At 36.0% G+C, this 18688-nt stretch overlaps 1 protein-coding gene across 13 annotated transcripts in view; it reads left to right on the forward strand.

The window, feature by feature from the left end:
• Positions 1 to 18688, forward strand: part of ADD3 (adducin 3) — a 124978-nt gene that overhangs the window by 72248 nt on the left and 34042 nt on the right. The window contains exon 2 of one of the 13 annotated variants that reach the window (XM_049103596.1): positions 2751 to 2849. The exons of 8 other annotated variants lie outside the window; for them this stretch is intronic. The gene's annotated coding sequence lies outside the window, so the exon portion shown is untranslated. Of the gene's footprint in view, positions 1 to 302; positions 698 to 2750; positions 2850 to 4399; positions 4518 to 18688 lie in introns of those variants that run through there. 4 more of the 13 variants (XM_049103598.1, XM_025467161.3, XM_025467163.3 and 1 more) reach the window with 4 other exon arrangements.

Raw genomic sequence — 18688 nt, forward strand, 5'->3', positions numbered from 1 at the left:
CTATGAAAACAAATTTACAAATCAAACCCCCCCTTTTTTAAGGCAACTCTTGCTAGTTAGTTGATAAGAAGTGCTTTTATTGTTTCTGTATTACCAGGAGAACTAGAGCATTGATAGAGAAGGGTAGGTAATGCTTAAGTTCATGATTGGGTCCCCTGTTTTGGCCAAATACCCCAAAAGTAAAGTTCTAAAGTGAACGATGTTGCCAACACCTTGAGATATACAGAAGCTGCTGTTGCTAAACTTAGAAGTTGGCATGGTTGGACTTCCTTTATAGTCGTCCACTTCCACCTCACATTCTGCTGGTTGAGCTGTGTGTTCTACCTTGCATTTTATCTTTACTTTCTTAAGAAAAAAGAAATGAGTCAATATTTTATTTCATAGCAGGAAAGCAGATCTACAAACATGAACACCGTCTCCTCCCCCCCACCCCCCTCGTTTCTTTGAAGAGGATTAACCAATTAGTTTTGACTCTGAAGCCCTGAAAAATGTTGTGGCAGTATTAACGTGCAGTTTGCTGTCACTGAGGTCTGCTTGGGTGTGTTGTTTCCCCCAGTGGGCTCCACCCTTGCTCTAACCGCACCGAGAGTGTGGATATCTCACTGTTTAAAACAAAGTTCATTTTTAGGGCGGCATTGCATCAGAATTGCCACACAAAAACCAGCTTAAGAAATGTACAGCAGCTTCAAATATTTTTGTAAGTAATGGCTTGTCTATTGTAAAACTGATAATGCACAGCTTAGGGGGAAGCACGATAAGATAGATGGTCAGTTTTGTGCTAGCTGCTAGTAATGTGCAGTGTTCTTGGGAAGGAGCCTATAGCTTTATCATTCAACTAAATTTTTTCCTGTTCACCTATTTGCTTTTTTTGTTGTTCCTTAAACTGTTTACTGAACTGTTGTTGTTTTTAATTGTTTGGGGGATGACAATGACTGTTTAAGGAAAATACTGTTAGTTTCCCAATGTGCTAATTAGTTAACATAAAAATGCTTGAAGTGGTGTTTTGCACTGAATTTATTGGACCCATTAACAGCATAATCTGGTAATACTGTATTTCGAGACATCGTGGCATGAACTTTGTGTGTAAGAGTGGGTTCATTGAATTAAAAAAAGGCAGCATCTAAAGAGCCTTTATTTCTGTTATAATGATGCTTTGTCTTCCTGCTGTTGGGTATTTGTCAGAAGAGTTGGGGAAGGCTGCAGCCCAAAGTTCTGTTCCATGCCTTGTCTGTGCCTCTGTGTTCTTTCTAGAGTTTGTGACGTGAGTGGTAAGTTGAACTATAGGAGAATTGCATTATTGAATGAGGTCCACACTTGGCAATTTTTTCTTTGCAAATGGATCTTTTTCCGCCCTCACATAATGGAGCTTCATTTGTAGCTAGGTTTTCAATGCCTGTGAAGTGTTTATGCTTGACTAAAGTAGGCATGTTGAGAGAGAGGCTGTGCTCTGTGATCTTTTCTGTACTGACTGTTGTCTTCCTCTTGTGCATGTTCATCGTGTACCCTTGTGGGATAGACACACCCATTCAGTACAAGCAAGTTGAACCACTCACTTCAGTTGAAATCAAAGCTGAATGTTGAAAATGGCAGATTTTCGTAAAGTTTGCTGGGGTGACATTGTGTCATCCTTTTTGGACTCAGACTTGTGAGCATTTCCTTGCTTCAGCTTCCTCTTTGAAACTTGGTAGTAACTGTGTTTAGCCATTTTCTAACATCACAAGGATGTAAGAATAAGGTAGAAGCTTGGTATCAAATAAAAGCACTAGACCAGGAATTAAATGGCTATTACTTTGGACACTGGTTTCTTCACTTGTAAACTTGGGAATTTGTGTTAGTTCTCTAAGACCTTTTCCAGCTGAGAATACTCTAATTCTCTTTGTAAAGACATCCCCAAAATGCTAAAGGCAATGTACTGGAATTGAGGGAAAAAATGTTTGGATAGTAATCCAGAATCATTCATATAAATGATGTGAAAACTAAAGCTTTACTTTCAATAAATTGTGTATATCAGAAATTTTGGAAATTTACATTTTGATTCTATACTGAGCAATAGAATTCTCTAATCATCACCTCAACAAGAAAATAAACTTTCAGGTTGTGTTTTGCATCCTGACCCAGTACACAAACCACATAACACACCACTTAATTTCTGAAGTAAGTTTTTCCTTACAACACAGAAAACATTCTATTTTTTGTTCTGTTTCATTTTTAAAATGTTGGTTTCAATCTACTGAGCTAGAAGATCTCTACTGACCCTTTGACTCCAGGAGAATACACTTAGACTTTTTTATAGTTGCTCCAGAGCAAAGCTTACCAATCACTTCATTGTTAAATGTTGAAATTGGGAAATTTTCTGAATAAATCTTATTTGGAACTTTTGTAGAATGTCAATAGTTAATACCTACACTAATACTTTATACTTTATATACTCTTATTACTTATTTTTAAAAATATTCTTAAAAAAGAATCTGGACACCTAGGGGGCTCAGTAGGTTAAGTGTCTGCCTCTTGATTTCAGCTCTGGTCATGATCTCAGGGTTGTGAGATCAAACCCCATGTTGGGCTCACGCACTGGGCATCGAGCCTGCTAAAGATTCTCTCTCCCTCTCTCTCTGCCCCCCTTCTCTGATCATCATCATATTTTTTTCTTGTAATAATTATGTAATATAAAGAAAATGGAGTGAATTTTTTTCACCAAGGTCTATGTAGCTCTATATGGCTGCCCTTAAATCCTCTCCTGTTTATTCTAGTGTACAAGGCATATGACAGCGTCTCTTTGCAACTCTAATCTCTGAGCCCTACTCCCTAGAAGGGAATTTCTTCTCTATTTTTCCAGAGAACTTCTGTGAGTAAGTGCACATCTTTTTTTTTTTTTTAAACCAAATTAATACTATGCACACCATTATGTATCTACCTCATTTTTTTTTTTTTAAAGATCTTATTTATTCATGAGAGACAGAGAGAAAGAGAGAGGCAGAGACACAGGCAGGGGGAGAAACAGGCTCCATGCAGGGAGCCTGACATGAGACTCGATCCTGGGTCTCCAGGATCATACCCTGAACTGAAGGTGGCACTAAACTGCTGAGCCACCCGAGCTGCCCTACCTCATTCTTTTTAATGGGTGTATACTTCATTGTATGGACGAATGAATGAATTTATTCATTCATCCATTGATAGATATCCAGATTATCTCCAAATTGTTCCCTTTCTCCCCTATCAGATATACTTAATCAGTCCTCCTACATCCTAATTGGGGTAGAACCCAAGTGCTGAAATGATGATAGTGCTGTGCAGAAATAGAAAAACCCCTTACCAACTACTTCTCTGGCTAGAACACTAAGGGTAGGCCCCACTGTCCCAGCCATTCATGAGTGGGTAAGAACTGCCCTGGGAGTCATTTTTCAGCAGATTTTTTTTTTAAAGATTATATTTATTTATTCATGAGAGACACACAGAGAGAGAGAGAGAGAGAGAGAGAGAGAGAGAGGGAGGCAGAGACCCAGGCAGAGAGAGAAGCAGGCTCCATGCAGGGAGCCCTAAGTGGGACTCGATCCCAGGTCTCCAGGATCACGCCCTGGGCTGAAGGCGGTGCTAAACAGCTGAGCCATTTTTCAGCAGATTAATGAAATTAACATTGGGTTCAAAGTCTGGTAACTTGAGTGTAAGATTGTGGGCAATTCATTTAGCCTCCTTAGTCCTTAGTTTTGCCCTTTATAAAATGAGAGGTTAAAATAGAGGAGTTTTAATACCTGTTCCAACTATAGTATTTACCTGTATTTTTGTAAGAGTATTGATTTAAGCTATATAACCCAATTTATATTAAGTTTCTGTTGTTTAAATTGAAAACATCTTTTGTGTATATTGTGTGATGTGTAATTTATTTGACCTACCATATGGGCTAATCTATTTTAAAGTATAAGAATGTAAAAAAGATAAGTTGAATGTTATAATTTATATAAACTCTCCTTTTCTAAAAAGTCTGTTTCAAAAGTATACAACCCATTCCAGAAAAAAGCAGATCCTTTTATCAAGCTTGAATACTTGAGAAGATTCTGAGTGAGGTGATGTTTGTTTTTAAAATGGATCCTTGTAATTTTCGATGAATCCAGCCATTCAAGGCTAATCCTCAGGGCTTTGAAACTTGGCATCAGCCTCCTTGTTTAAATTGTTTTCATATTCTAGTCCTCTAATCCATCTCCTTGTTTCATTGAATGCTAAAACTGATATTGCTTGACATAGCTAAAGTTGTCTGATTTGGTGCTGAGGAAGCAGCTTAGAGGTGAACTGTACACTATTATCCTGCCAGCAAAGTTATCAAGTTACACAGTAAAGTTATAAAGTAACAGAAGCAGGAATTTTTGCTGCATCACACATAAGATGTTTAGGATCTCCTGTTTCCCAGATTTTTTTTGCAGTTCTGTCAAAGGACAGCTGTCCTGAAAGCAAAATGGTAAAGCACTTCATTGTTCGATTTGTATAATAACAAGAAGATAAAAAGATACTTTCTCAGCCTGGAGGTAGGGGAGTCTCTGTGTGTTCATCTGCTGGTTTAGCCTAGCTTCTTGTTAGAAAACTTGATATACCTTGAATAAGTATGCTTCTCTAAAACCTAAAATGTAATTTATTATCAAAGCAACGCTGCATTATTACGACCTGTTTTCTGTGTTAATTTCCGTATCAGTTGGTTGAGATATGATTCAGTTTAGCAAAATGTATTGAGGACCATCTAGGAGCCAAGCACAGCATTAAGCAGGGTGAGTATCTAAATGACAGAGACTGTCTCACTGGGATCTATCAAAATGATAACTCTTATTTCTTCCATTGTTAGAATTTTCTAATATCCACTGGTAGGTGGAACTGGGCAGAAAAAGTTCTTCAAATTTTGAGTCTGTGAAAATAGATAAAAACAAGGTATATGTTAAGTATTTAAAAAGGTTTTAATGTGTTGTTAGGACAGTGTCAATTACTGTGGAGGTCCAATCTTATGTGTGTGGATCTGCTAGTGACATCAATGTCGCACTAATCAGATTCTAAATAAAAGTCGTGGTGGTTAGATTAATTGAGCCTTAATTTTTGCCTTGTTAATAAAAATCTGTTACAATTATTGTACCTCATATATTATGACTTAATCTATTGCATGTCTGACCCTAATCTTTGAGAATGGTCACACTATGTTTTGATGACACATCCTGATATCTCCTTTGTCAAGTTACTCCATCCATTGTGACATTTACGACTAAGGAAATTCTCTATAGTTAGAAATATACAGGATACTGCTGTCTACAGGATGTTGAACAGCTTTGTCTAAAACATTTGCAGTCATTTTAGAAAAACAATCCTATGATAGCAGAATCAGTCTAATAGATTATAGTTTGAGCTGAAGCAGAAAGCTATTTTGTGTGTGTGTGTGTGTAAAGAGAGAAAAAAAAAAAGTCTAATCATTACTTTGCTTCGTTATGCAATCGTAGAAGGAACTGATGTTTCTTCTTTGGAGCCCAGCTTTTGGCTGGACTCCTGTGACACACAGTGGGAATTCACTTCCTATCAGGAAACGCTGTTTTTCAATGTATTATCTTGTTGAGACAACCACAGTGAACAATAGGCTATTAATGTATTAGAACAACAAGTGTCATAACCAAGCCAATATTTGCTTTGTTTTGAGTGTTACCCTAAAAAAAAAATCTTTGGCCAGGCTTGAGAATACATTTGGCCATCAGTAACTGCTGGGCATAAATATCATGACAATTAAAAAGAACAAAGAAGAAAACAATGTGTTAATAACATGATGAACTTTTTGCAGGTTTACTCACATCTTGTGCAGAGAGACAAGAATAAATTAAATGGTTTCAAATACATCTTTCAGATACTAAAAAATGTCCACTTAAAGGCCTGTTTTGAGTTCTGGAAGCTACACCAAGAAGCTGGAACAGAGAAAAAAGCCTCAAACTCAGGTTCTCTTAGAAAATATCAAATGCTCTTATGAGATATATCACATTCAATTTTGGATATTTGTATTTAAAATAATAATCCTTATTTGAGGGCTGCCTACTTTTACAAGGCTATTTATTTCTTTAATGATTAGGAAGAAGAAAGCTCCATTCAGGGGATGGTCAGTTAATATCAAGTCACCACTATAATCATGTGATAAAAGTATAATAAAACTTCAGAGCTGGAAGGTAAACCTAGAGGTCCTGTGATCAAAACACCTCATTTTACACATGAAGCAAATCCGACCTTACTTTCATTTAGGCTTCCTTTACTGTCTTAACCCAAAAGTCTGTTTAACAGCCATTCTCAACAACTCTTGGATATTTTATTTTTCAATTGGCAGTTACCTGGTTTTTGTTGTTTGCTACCTTTCCATGTAGTAGTCATGTATTAGTTTTGTGATTAAACTGAAAACTCTTTAAAGACAGGACCTAGACCTGTGTTTTATATTTCTTTATAAAACCAACCAGCTTTACCAACCAGCTGAATTAGTGTTTGCTGTTTGATTGGATAAGTAAGGTTATTTTTTTTTAATTTTAAAATGACATTTTTGTACCTAGTCTCAAAACCCAAAAGTATAGATTTTAAAAAATTGTTCCTTTTATACCTTCACTCTTTTTTGTGATTACTTTTTAGTCAGCTTGACATTTATTTTACGTGCTGGTGAAATTCATTACCTCAACCATCTTGGATACCTGGCCATTCTGAACAAACCATGATTATTAGCTCAGTTTTCAAGGGTTGCTCTAAATTCTCCACACTGGTTTATTTTAAGACAAGTAGAGAATGGGATATTATGATTCAATAGCCCTACTCACCTCAGTTTAATAAATCCTTATTGCATAACTGTAAGTGGACAGTAAAGAAAGGAAAAAGATTTGACCCAATTACTGGGGCAGATAGACCTCAAATAATTTAAAGGCAAGACAGACTTTGAAAAAGTGTTTTGGGAGCAATACTGGTTGTGGCAGGGAGAGGGGGGTGGGGAGAAGGGTGGAGCTAATTCTGATGGAGGAGATTCTGGAAGCCATTATGGAAGGAGTTGGCTTTTGAATAAGACCTTGAAGTATGGATTAAGATTTGGATGGATGGAGATGAGAGGGAAAACAGTTTAAGTATATGAGAAATAAGGTGAGCAAAGCATCAATCAAGGAAATGGCTTTTGTTTGGGACAGTCATCATTTTCCTCTGAGTCTGTGAGGGATAAACTTGGAAGTCTCTTCCATTCTATTTTCAGAGCCTGAATTTTGGAAACCCCCAGGCTGATTCCTATATTTTTTAAAGGTAGGACTCCAAGTTGCTTTTTTCTTTCTTTGAGGGAAGGACTAAGAAAATTATGTTTTTGGAAAATTATAGTGAATATCTTTGTGCTTCTCAGTTTAACCATGAACCTCAAGAGTTGTAGTGTCCATACTACCTTTTAGATGTTTAAAATAACACTTTCTGGCACTTTACAACTCAATAGAACTCTTTCTTGACAATAGAGATCAAAAGTAGAAACAAAATATTTAACAAATTCTGGAGAGCTACTTAAGTTCCTAAGCTCCATGAAGATTGCTTTTTATTTGACAATAAAGTACTTGATGTAGGCTTTAAATCCAGCTAAATAGGCACTATAGAACTAAGCTGTGAGTCTAGTCTTTGTGAGCCTCACAAAACAAGAATCCTACTCCAAGCCTGAATTTAAAATATAGCAAGCAATTTAAGTGGACCCTTCAGGCATGTATGAGTGGATACAAAAAGCTGAGTCATAAAGTTTATTCTCTCTGGTGAATTACCATTAAAGCTTGAAAGAGCAGCAATCTCATTTTTTCAAAAAATAGTTAAATGGTTCAAAATTCTTTTTTAAAAAAAGATTTTATTTATTCATGAGAGACCGAGAGAGAGGGGGTGGGGGAGGAAGAGAGAGAGAGAAAGACCGGCAGAGACAGAGGCATAGGGAGAAGCAGGCTCCTCACGGAGCAGAGAGCCCAATGCAGGACTTGATCCCAGAACCCTGGGATCATGACCTGAGCTGAAGGCAGATGCTTAGCCAACTGAGCCACCCAGGCTCCCTAAATGGTTCTAAATTCTTATGAAAATACACACACAAAAATTGTTTTGTCTATTGTTAACACTGAATGCATAACTATAACCTACCTAAAATCAAGAAATTGGAGCTTCAGATATTAGGTGATTTTTTTTCATAAAAATTAGCATTTACTACATAATATGTAGTAGCCTCTAAAATTAGTTATTGCCAGAAATCTTTAGAGGAATTTTTTTAATGCAGTTTATATTTTAAATCTTTTCTTATATTTGGCAGATCATATGATCTACTTTCTCTGTATCCTATTCTACTCTAGTTAATGTGAAAAGTCTCAAAATAAATTGAAGGACACATTCTTTTTGGGACCTATTTCGTATGGAGACTTGAGGAGATAGGATTAGGTGTAATAATACCTTAAAGGTATTAGAACTTAATAGGACCTAAGTTCTAAAGATGCTATTCTTATTTTGTTTCTAATTAAGAATATTAGACAATGTCAGTATATATATCTTGGAACAGTTGTTCTTTGGGTTTATAAGTGTTTTGTCTCTGTTGTTATCCTTACAAAGGTATTCTTCATCCTTTTAAAATCTGTACTTCTGATGTCTTTGTTAAACTTTCTTCCGTGAATTAAATGATGCTTTCTCTTTTTCCCTGATTTTGACATTAGATGTTTTGGCTCATCTTTCAGATTTTCTTTTTATTAAGACTTCAAGTTCCAGCTGTGATTTAGAGACTTAAATTGTTGTCTCTGTCTTCCCATCATCTTCTGTCTCCTCATTGTCTCCATGTCAGAAAAGAATCTCAATCTCAGGGCACATGGGTGGCTCTGTGGCAGAGTGTCTGCCTTTGGATCAGGGTGTGATCCTGGGGTCCTGGGATCGAGTCCCACATCGGGCTCCCTGCAGGGAGCCTGCTTCTCCCTCTGCCTAGGTCTCTGCCTTACTCTCTCTCATATGAATAAATAAATAAAATCTTAAAAAAAAATCAATCTCCTTTCTCATATAAATTATCATAAAATATCAAAATTTATGCATACATTTTCAAGGTTCTTATTCATATCAACTAAGCCTACTTTTCAAGGCTAAATTTTACTTTATACGTGGTCAGAGCCTAGACCTCTTTAAATAATAATAAATGACCAACACAGTTCTAGATGAAACAGTGGGGCATATATAATCTAGATACTAGGTTTCAAAGAACTCACCCACCAGTACTACTTCTTCCTAAAGCTTACTATTATAGTTGTAGTAAACTACAACTTGTAAATTACACTTGGTAGAAGATTAAATTTGCTGAATGATCAGGAAATTTTGCTTGTTTATTATTGACTTAATAATCCCCGAGTGTCAGATCCTATATCACGTTTTAATGTTCAAGTAAATTTCATTGTAAGAAAAATCTAGTCTATGAAAAAAAAATTTTACCAAAGAGTTCACATTAGAGGTAGGGACTTAGATGATGTTCATTTAGTTGGTTCCCTTAAGAGGTGGAGGCTGGGGTAGGGCAAGAGTTGGAAACATTTGCTAAAGGATCTTCACAGGTATAAAATTCAAATGACTCAAAATTTAAAAACATCAATAGGGATTAGGGAGAGGAATGGTGGAAGGTAGATAACAATATAGGACAATGGTTAAGAACAGAAATCCTAGAGCCTGTCTCCTTAAATTTATATCTCAGCTAACACTTACTCTGTGTGACCTTGGATAGGCAACTTCTCTGTCCTGTTTCTTTGTAAAATTAGTATCATAATGGCACCTACCTTTCTATGGTTATTTCTAAAGGATTAAAAGAGTTCAAACATGCTATATTCTTGAAACCATGTTAGACAACATTAGATGGTCAGAAAATGTTGACTACTGACTATTATCCCTTTCTTCAACATAAAAACATTTTCATCAAAAATTGCATTTTTAAAAATTCTGATGTAATTTCTTTTTCTTTTTTTTTTTTTTTTTTAAGATTTTATTTATTCATGAGAGACACAGAGAGAGAGAGAGAGGCAGAGACACACAGTCAGAGGGAGAAGCAGACTCCATGCAGGGAGCCCGACATGGGACTGGATCCTGGGTCTCCAGGATCAGGCCCCGGGCTGAAGGTGGCGCCAATTTCTTTAATGAAAAAACAAACAAGCTAAATTACAAGCTAAAACAAACAAGCTAAAGGATGGTTTAAGGAATGGAGTTGCAGTGGCTGAACACGCCTGACAAGGATTTGGAATATAGGCAGATCCTTGAGGACCGGACAGACCCCTACCTAGCAACAGGCAATAGGGAAGAAGCCAGGTGTGTGGACTGTCGGTAAGAGGGAAGTTCAACAGTAGGTGTCGAACGCTGAGACATGGGCAGACCATAGAGACAGGGTATTTCAGTAATTGCAGAAGGCTAGATGGGGACCGAGTACCAGGGAGCTCTGCATGGCATCAGAAATCCCTTATAAGCCAGGTGACCTCCAGAAACCGTGGAAACTGATAAAAAGGTCTAAGACTCAGACCTGGGTATCAGGTTCAGGTATAGACTTTCAATTTTGAAAGTATTTAGAGTTACCTGACAGAGAAACAAAGGGATTTTAGGCTGCTTTATAGTGAGTGGAGAGTCTGAGAGACCAACAGAGTTTCATCATTGAGAATTAGATAAAAGTATTGCAAGTCAGACAACAGAGTGGAAAGCAGTAGCAAGACTAACTTGATGTTGAGCTGCTTAACTAGTTTTACTTTTTTCATAATCCTAGGGATCCAGAGCCTGTGGCATGATGTTGAAACAGCAGGTTAGGGTTTGGTGGTCCCTAATGTGGGGAGATGGGCAGAAATACTGCATATGTCTATGTATGGCAAGAAACCTGCTAACCTGAGCAAGTGACTTTTTAGATCCATCCTTGGCTAAATGAAAAAACATTCCATTAGACTGTAATATTTTATAGTTAGATAATTGCTTTAACACTGTTTCAGCTATGCTAGAAGTAGTAGAGCCAACTTCATCTTTAATTTGTGGGCAGCATTCATTGTGAATCTTCATGGAGTATTACAAAGAAATTTCTTTTTTTTTTTTTTTTTAAATATTTTTATTTATTTATGATAGTCACAGAGAGAGAGAGAGAGAGGCAGAGACACAGGCAGAGGGAGAAGCAGGCTCCATGCCAGGAACCTGACGTGGGATTCGATCCCGGGTCTCCAGGATCGCGCCCCGGGCCAAAGGCAGGCGCTAAACCGCTGCGCCACCCAGGGATCCCTACAAAGAAATTTCTGATCAGCTTTTGATGTGACAAGAATATTGGTATCTTCTTGAGATTTTTCTTGGAAACCTTGTTTCTCAGTCAAAAATTATAGTTTGCAAAAGTCCTGCCACTGTGGAAGATATCTATGTTCCATTGCCCTTACATATATCAGTGATGTCTGTTATTTCTAAAGAGCTAACTTGGATTCTGCAGAGGTGTGCCATCTGTCCACATCGTTATCTACATTGTTATGATGGTAAAATGCCTCGTAAAAATCAGTATTATCAGGATGGAAATTCCATTGGAATAGCATATTTGTTTCCTAGAACTACCATTAAAAAGGTACCACAAAACGAGTGGCTGAAAACAACAGAAATTTATTCTCCAATAGTTCTTGAGGCCAGAAGTCCAAAATCAGGGTGTCAGCCAGCTTGGTTTCTTCTGGGGGCCCTGAGGGAAATCTGTTTTATGCCTCTCCTAGCTTTTGGTGCCAGCAGTCCTTTGGTGTTCGCTGGCTTTATCTCTGCCTCCATCATCACATAGCTTTTTGCCCCATGTGTCTCCTCTGTCTGTGGCCACATCTCTCGACTTTATTTTTTATTTATTTATTTTTTTAAATGTATTTATTCATGATAGTCACAGAGAGAGAGAGAGAGAGAGAGAGGCAGAGACACAGGCAGAGGGAGAAGCAGGCTCCATGCACAGGGAGCCCGATGTGGGATTTGATCCTGGGTCTCCAGGATCGCGCCCTGGGCCAAAGGCAGGTGCCAAACCGCTGCGCCACCCAGGGATCCCTCTCTCAACTTTATAAAGACACACTAGTCATTGGGCTTAGGGCCTGCCCTAATCCAATATGAATTCATCTTAATTTGATAACAAACGCCCTATTTTCAAATAAAATCATATTTTGAAGTAATGACATGAATTTGAGGGACATTGTCCAACCCAGTACAGTATGTAAAATCAAAGTTTAGATCTAAAGGATGATTCATTTGAAAAAACTAGTATCACAAAAAGATTTTTTTACGAAAGCAGATTTCTGAGGTTGATGAACATCTCTTTTCATGGACTGCCTCTTATTACAGTGATCACATTTCTAAAACGGCAGGTTATGACCAAGTATTTTTGAAAGTGGTTTTCAAGTACTATTACCTGTGCTTAATAAATTTCATTTTCATGGCTCACTGTTAGACTTTCCATAGAAAGAAAACAGATGGAGTTGTGATGATCTTGAAATCCTTACTAGCCAAAATCTGAAGGTGGGAACTCCTTCAAATCAGACTTTCTTGCAGTCACAATGTATTGATTTACCTACAGCTTTTAGATTGATTTTTTTTCAACTGTATTTTATATGTTATAACCATAAAACCTAAATTTCTTTTTTTTTTTTTTTTAACTAAAATTCTTTAGCTGGAATACCTAAAATAGCAGATCAGAATGAACTCTTGGGACATACTCAAACGCTGTGTTCTTTAACTTTTTATATGTTTCTTTTCCCTTCAGTTTTTACTATAAAGAATTTTGCCTTTTGTGTATGTGCTCTTCCAGGCTCTCTCCTGTTTCTCTGGTCACAGTGACCTCATTAGGAGCAGACCGTTAGAAGTTTCATCAACAGTAACAAATCCGTTTTTAGATTGGACTTTTGAGTGAATGTTTTATTTTGCAAACTCCACTCATTTTTAATAATAAGCTTTGTAGGATTGTTTGCATTTCTTCAGAATGAGGAACTAGAATTTCTTGAGTTCAGAATCCTTGAGAAATAAGTAGATGTAAGCCTGGAATTTGGGGGAGTTAAGTTTTCCATATTGCTTGTACTCTGATATTCATTTTTGGAAAGTTTCCTGAGGTTTTTAGATAGAGGTACAGTATTAGGTAAGAGTGAATTTGACCTCAAATATTGTTCTCAAGAAAATGTCAAAAGCAGGGGCTTTAAACTTTTCAAGCTCGCTGCTGCACAAATATAATCTTGAGCTCATGAAGTATGTGAGAGTTGATGTTTCTTTAAAAAAGCAAAACAAAACAAAAACTGTTTGCCCAGAAGGACTACTATATAGTAAAGAGCCAAAGGTTTAAAGTATCTCCAGAAATTGAGCAATGAATCTTTTTTTTTTAAATCACAATCTCCACTAATTCCACTTTTTAAAACCTCTCATTTATCATGAGCTGTCAAGTTCTGGAGAGTTTCCTGGATCTCAGTTTTAAAAATTTCACTGATACCAGGGGATTCAATAACAGAAACTAAATGTCTGAGAGGCACATTCAAGTAATCAATCCACTAGTCTCTGTCAACTTTCTCTTAGGAGAAGAAAAAAAATCCTTTTGTTTTTTTCCCAATCATTTCGAAAAGCTCCATGTTGAAGACAAACGATGACTGTGGGAATATATACAGAACATTCATCAAATTTTGTAGAAAAGGTAAAGACACCAACGCCATCTGTTTTTGGATTCTGCAAGATACTTGAGGGATTGCCTCTCTGTGGTTGATTGTTTTACTTACCATTTTTAGGCTATATATTTATTTATTTAAAAATCAATTTCATATTTGTTTTTCCAAATGATTCATGTTGGGAACAATTTGAGCTAAATCTAGATAATGATTGGCTTTGGACTTTCAAGAAAATACATTTCATCTGAACTTTCTGTATGTATCTTCAAGTTTGTAACTCTGCCCCTTGCATAGCCATTGTATTTTGTAAATTTGATCTCTTTATAATGAAAAGTTTCTTTTCAAGTTACTAATAAATGTTACTTACAGTCTTGCCAATGTCTAAGCAAGTAACTGCCCTTCTTCTCCCCAATCCCTGCTCTTCAAATATGGGAGTCCAACACACTGTTCCTTGCAACAGGTAATGCTGATAATAAAATATTGTTCATCAGGTTTGGTACTTTAGTGACAAAGAGGTTTGGTCTGTCTTATGCTTTGTCCAACAGCTGAGTGAATACTTTTAGTCTTTGGATCACCCTGCTGAATTTTGACCTGGCAAGCATCTGTTCAAAATTTTTGTACTTGATTTATATTATTTAAAATGTAACTATAGGGCAGCCTGGGTGGCTCAGCGGTTTAGCGCCACCTTCAGCCCAGGGTCTGATTCTGGAGACCCGGGATCGAGTCCCATGTCAGGCTTCCTGCATGGAGCCTGTTTCTCCCTCTTCCTGTGTCTCTGCCTCTCTCTCTCTCTCTCTCTCTCTGTGTACCTCTCATGAATGAATGAATGAATGAATGAATGAATAAATAAATAAATAAATAAATAAATAAATCTTAAAAAAATAAAATGTAACTATTATTATGTTCCAGTTGTACAAACAACTCGATGTATTTTTCATGTTTGCTAAAATATTTTATGTTGATTAGCAATGTATACTTTTTCTTTATAAAGCAAATTTTGAAACAAAATCATTCTCATAACTATGCCCTTCAATGACAGTTTTCTTTTATCTGTTTTTTGGTCTTTTGGGTTGGTTTTTATTTATTTATTTATTTATTTATTTTTATGAATACTGAGCCAGCTATCAAATTCCATTAGGCAGAAGACATTTAGCAACATGATGGGGTGTTGTTACCATTACCAGTTTATTTTGTTATTGTTTGTTGGTTTTTTCCTTGACTTTAAGTTTCAATTTCGGGGCTAAGGCTTAGGTTAATAGTATCTTTTACTAATCAACTGTAGAGTCATTGTTTCCTGACTTTTAAATTGAACTTTAGAATTTATCATTTTATTGTAAAGATATCCTCATCAGAAGTCATTTGAAAAGATTCTGGCACTAGACCAGAATGTAAAAGTTGTTAAATTTATACAAATTTGACAGCCACACAAGGCTTTTTAATCTTTCTTCTTTCAGAACACTTACCATTTCTATTTTGGTGGTAAATATTGTGATCCTGTAATGTATTTCCAGGCACCACAATAAAGGCTGTAATTAAGGTTGTAATAGTTGTATATACTGTTAGGAAATAACAGTCTTTTGAGCCATTCCATCTTTTTTTGTCAACTCTTTCATACCTATTAAGATCTGTAACCATGAATAATTCTACATTTGGTAAAGAACATTTGGTAATCTGAGGCATATTATTAAACGTCAGTTTTCTTATCTGTGACGTCAGTTTTCTTATACTACTAACATAATCTTTTTCTGAAAGTTCATTTGTTTCATTATAAATAGAGGCCCTCAACTCTTTCAAAATGATGCTAAATTAATTTAGGGGTAAAAGTGTAAGCTTGAACAAAATTTATTGTTACCCAGGGCACAATCAGTGTCATTTTGATAATCTCTAATTAAGGCATAGTAGTTATCTGTTAGGTTAGTGGTTAGAACTTCCAAAGTACTGGGTCATTGCCTATCTGATGGTTTCTTCAGATGGGATTTGAGCCAGTAAGGGCCTTTACTCTGCATTTCATTCTGTTTGTTTGGAACTAAAATTATGTTGAATGTTCCATAATATTTTATGATACCATTCATCTTTGCCTACCTCATGAAACTTCTTGATCTGCCCAGCTCCTAATACTCCTTATCTTTATTTCTGGCTTCCTAAGTACTGATGGAAAAGACCGAGTATATAGGATAACAAATTATGAAGAAGCAGTATTGTGTCATAGAAAGAGCCCTGGACTAGAACAACCTAAACACCCTGATGATACTTGGTATATGGTCTTGGGCACATCTCTTTATGAAGACTTCTTCCATTAATTATCTAATCTGGAAAACAAGAGATTTGGACCATTATTTGCTTCAAATAATTAAATGAAAGGCATTTCCTTGACTTTTGGTAATATGTTAGTGGATACTTCTTAATCATTGAAAGTCTAGTTACTTAAATGTATTTTTTGTATATTTGGGTAAAGCAGATTACCACTAAAATAAACCTAATTTGTATATCTACTTTTATGTGTATGCTGGAGGGACAATCATACAATTAAGTCTGTTTACATGTGCTAAAATTTGTAAGCCATCTTTATAGTTTATTCTCCACAGTCCGTGATATTTATAGAATTCCTGCATAAAATGTTTGTGATAGGCCTGTTTTTTTCCATATATTTCATTGGAAAAGTAAATTTTGACAATGGAGCAATCTATGAATGACATGATAGTACTAGTATGTGCCATTATTATGGCAATATCTGATACTTGAGCATGGTAACTTGAGAAAAATCACTTAATGCCTCAGAGTGTAGTTTCCTCTTATCTATAAAATGTGATCCTTGAATCTAGTGTGCAGTGTTTCAAGAGAACTTTCAAAAGAATCAATAGGCATTATAACAATAAGACTCTAGTGCTTGTGGGATAATTTAATCTTCTTCCATTGGGGCACTTAGGTAGTGTCATTTGTATTACTTATATTACATATGCTATTCAGTGCTCATTGTTTAGGGTTTTTTTCTTTCTTTTTTTTCTTGTCTTTTATCTATGCCTAGTTCCATTTTTCCAAATCTGTTGATTTCCATGTCAGTTGTTTATAAAATCGGCTAGCAGTTGAAAGTAGTTTATTCCTCTTAGAATTTAAAATGAGTAAAACTTCACCAGTCAGTCTAAGGTAATGGCTTGTTATAGTTTGTGCAGGGTCCAAATTGTTTTCTAAAACTTTAAATACCTTCACAATTTTACAGTAAATTTCATTAAGAAAAACTCTAACTCAGTAAGCTAGCATTTGTTGTTGTTGCTGTTGTTGTTTTAACCAAATATGCTGCTTTGAAGTCTTGGCATATCTTTGATTTTTGTTTTAAATATGGAACAATAGGCCTGGTACTTGAAAGTACAATAATCTTTTAGCTTATGTTCTAGAAGAAGCTGTTAAAACTGCCAAGAATTGTTTGAAAAGACTTTCTTTAATAACTTTTCATAAGATTGTTTTTACCATTCTCAGCCTAGAACTAATACAAACCAGACTGATTTAGGAGGAGTTGTAATGTAGCAAAATAATTCAATTCATCCACCACTTATGGAGTCCCCCGCCCGTGGGGACTACATACATAAGCAAAGAGATCTGGAAAATTGAACTAGAAGTAGATAAAACTCAAGGAAAAATGAAAACAAATGGACATTGAGTAATACAGATGGCACTTTCTAAGTGCCCGAATGGAGGAAAATTTAATTATCCCCCAGATCACTAGGATCTTACTGCTATAGCCTGCCATAAACATTTTTTTAAAAATCACAAGCATTTCCAATTCCCTTCCATCTCTAGCATATATTCATTCCCTCCTCTCTATCTCATACAAACACACCTCTTTTCCTTTCAGTTTCCCATCTGACCATAACTTAGAGTTTCTAGAATAGTGTTTTTCAGACTGTGGGTCACAACCCATTAGTAGACCAAGAATCTATTTGGCCAGTATTTTTTTTTTTTTTTAATGAAAAAGATTAAAACAGAATATCAGAATGTACTGCTTAGTAAGGGAAAGTACCATAAATTTATTCCAGTTATATATCTCGTATATGTATATATTCATATATATCTGTATATATTTGTATGTGATTACACTATAAAATGTATTTCTTATTGTGGATTGCCATTTTTAAAAAGTTTGAAAGCCATCATTCAAGCGTATTTCATCTATTTGTGCCTTCAACCTAAATTTCTTTAAACATACATGTTGGGTGGTTATTTCATAAATATTTGGATAAGATTTTTTAAATGAGAATTTTTGTTTATACCAGATACCTTGTTTCTAAGCTGCATAGCCAGAGGGAAACCTATAGTGTTGACAATAAGTTTTATAACATTACTTTATAAAAAAAAAGATCTGTTTTCCTTCATCATTTTCAATTCAAAGAATCCTCTTAGAAGACACATGTTTTTTCCGCAGTGGAGTTCACGCTAGTTTGCACTGGTTTATATTGCTCTGAAGTACTAGAAAGGATAACTGTATATTGTAACCTAAAAATAGGATTGATTACGGAGAAGGACAAACATATGGTCTCATTCATTCGGGGAATATAAAAAATAGTGAAAAGGATTATAGGGGAAAGGAGAGAAAATGAGTGGGAAATATCAGAGAGGGTGATAGAACATGAGAGACTCCTAATTCTGGGAAATGAACAAGGGGTAGTAGAAGGGGAGGTGGGCAGGGGGATGGGGTGACTGGGTGATGGGCACTGAGGGGGGCACTTGACGGGATGAACACTGGGTGTTATGCTATGTGTTGGCAAATCGAACTCCAATAAAAAAAATATACAAAAAAAATAGGATTGATTAAAACCACAAAATGTCACTTTACATCTATCAGAATGGCTAAAGTCAAGAAATAACAAGTATTGGCAAGGGTACCAAGAAGAAGGAGCCCTCATGTACTGTTGGGAAGCTGGTGCCACCCCTGTGGAAAACAGTATGGAAGTTCCTCAAAAAAATTAAAAATAGAATACCATATGATCCAGTAATTCCACTATTGGGTATTTACCCAAATAAAACAAAAGCATTAATTCAGAAAGTTATATACACCCCTATGTTTATTGCAGCATTAG

This window comes from Canis lupus, chromosome 28, assembly GCF_003254725.2.
Source record: "Canis lupus dingo isolate Sandy chromosome 28, ASM325472v2, whole genome shotgun sequence".
NCBI lineage: Eukaryota > Metazoa > Chordata > Mammalia > Carnivora > Canidae > Canis > Canis lupus.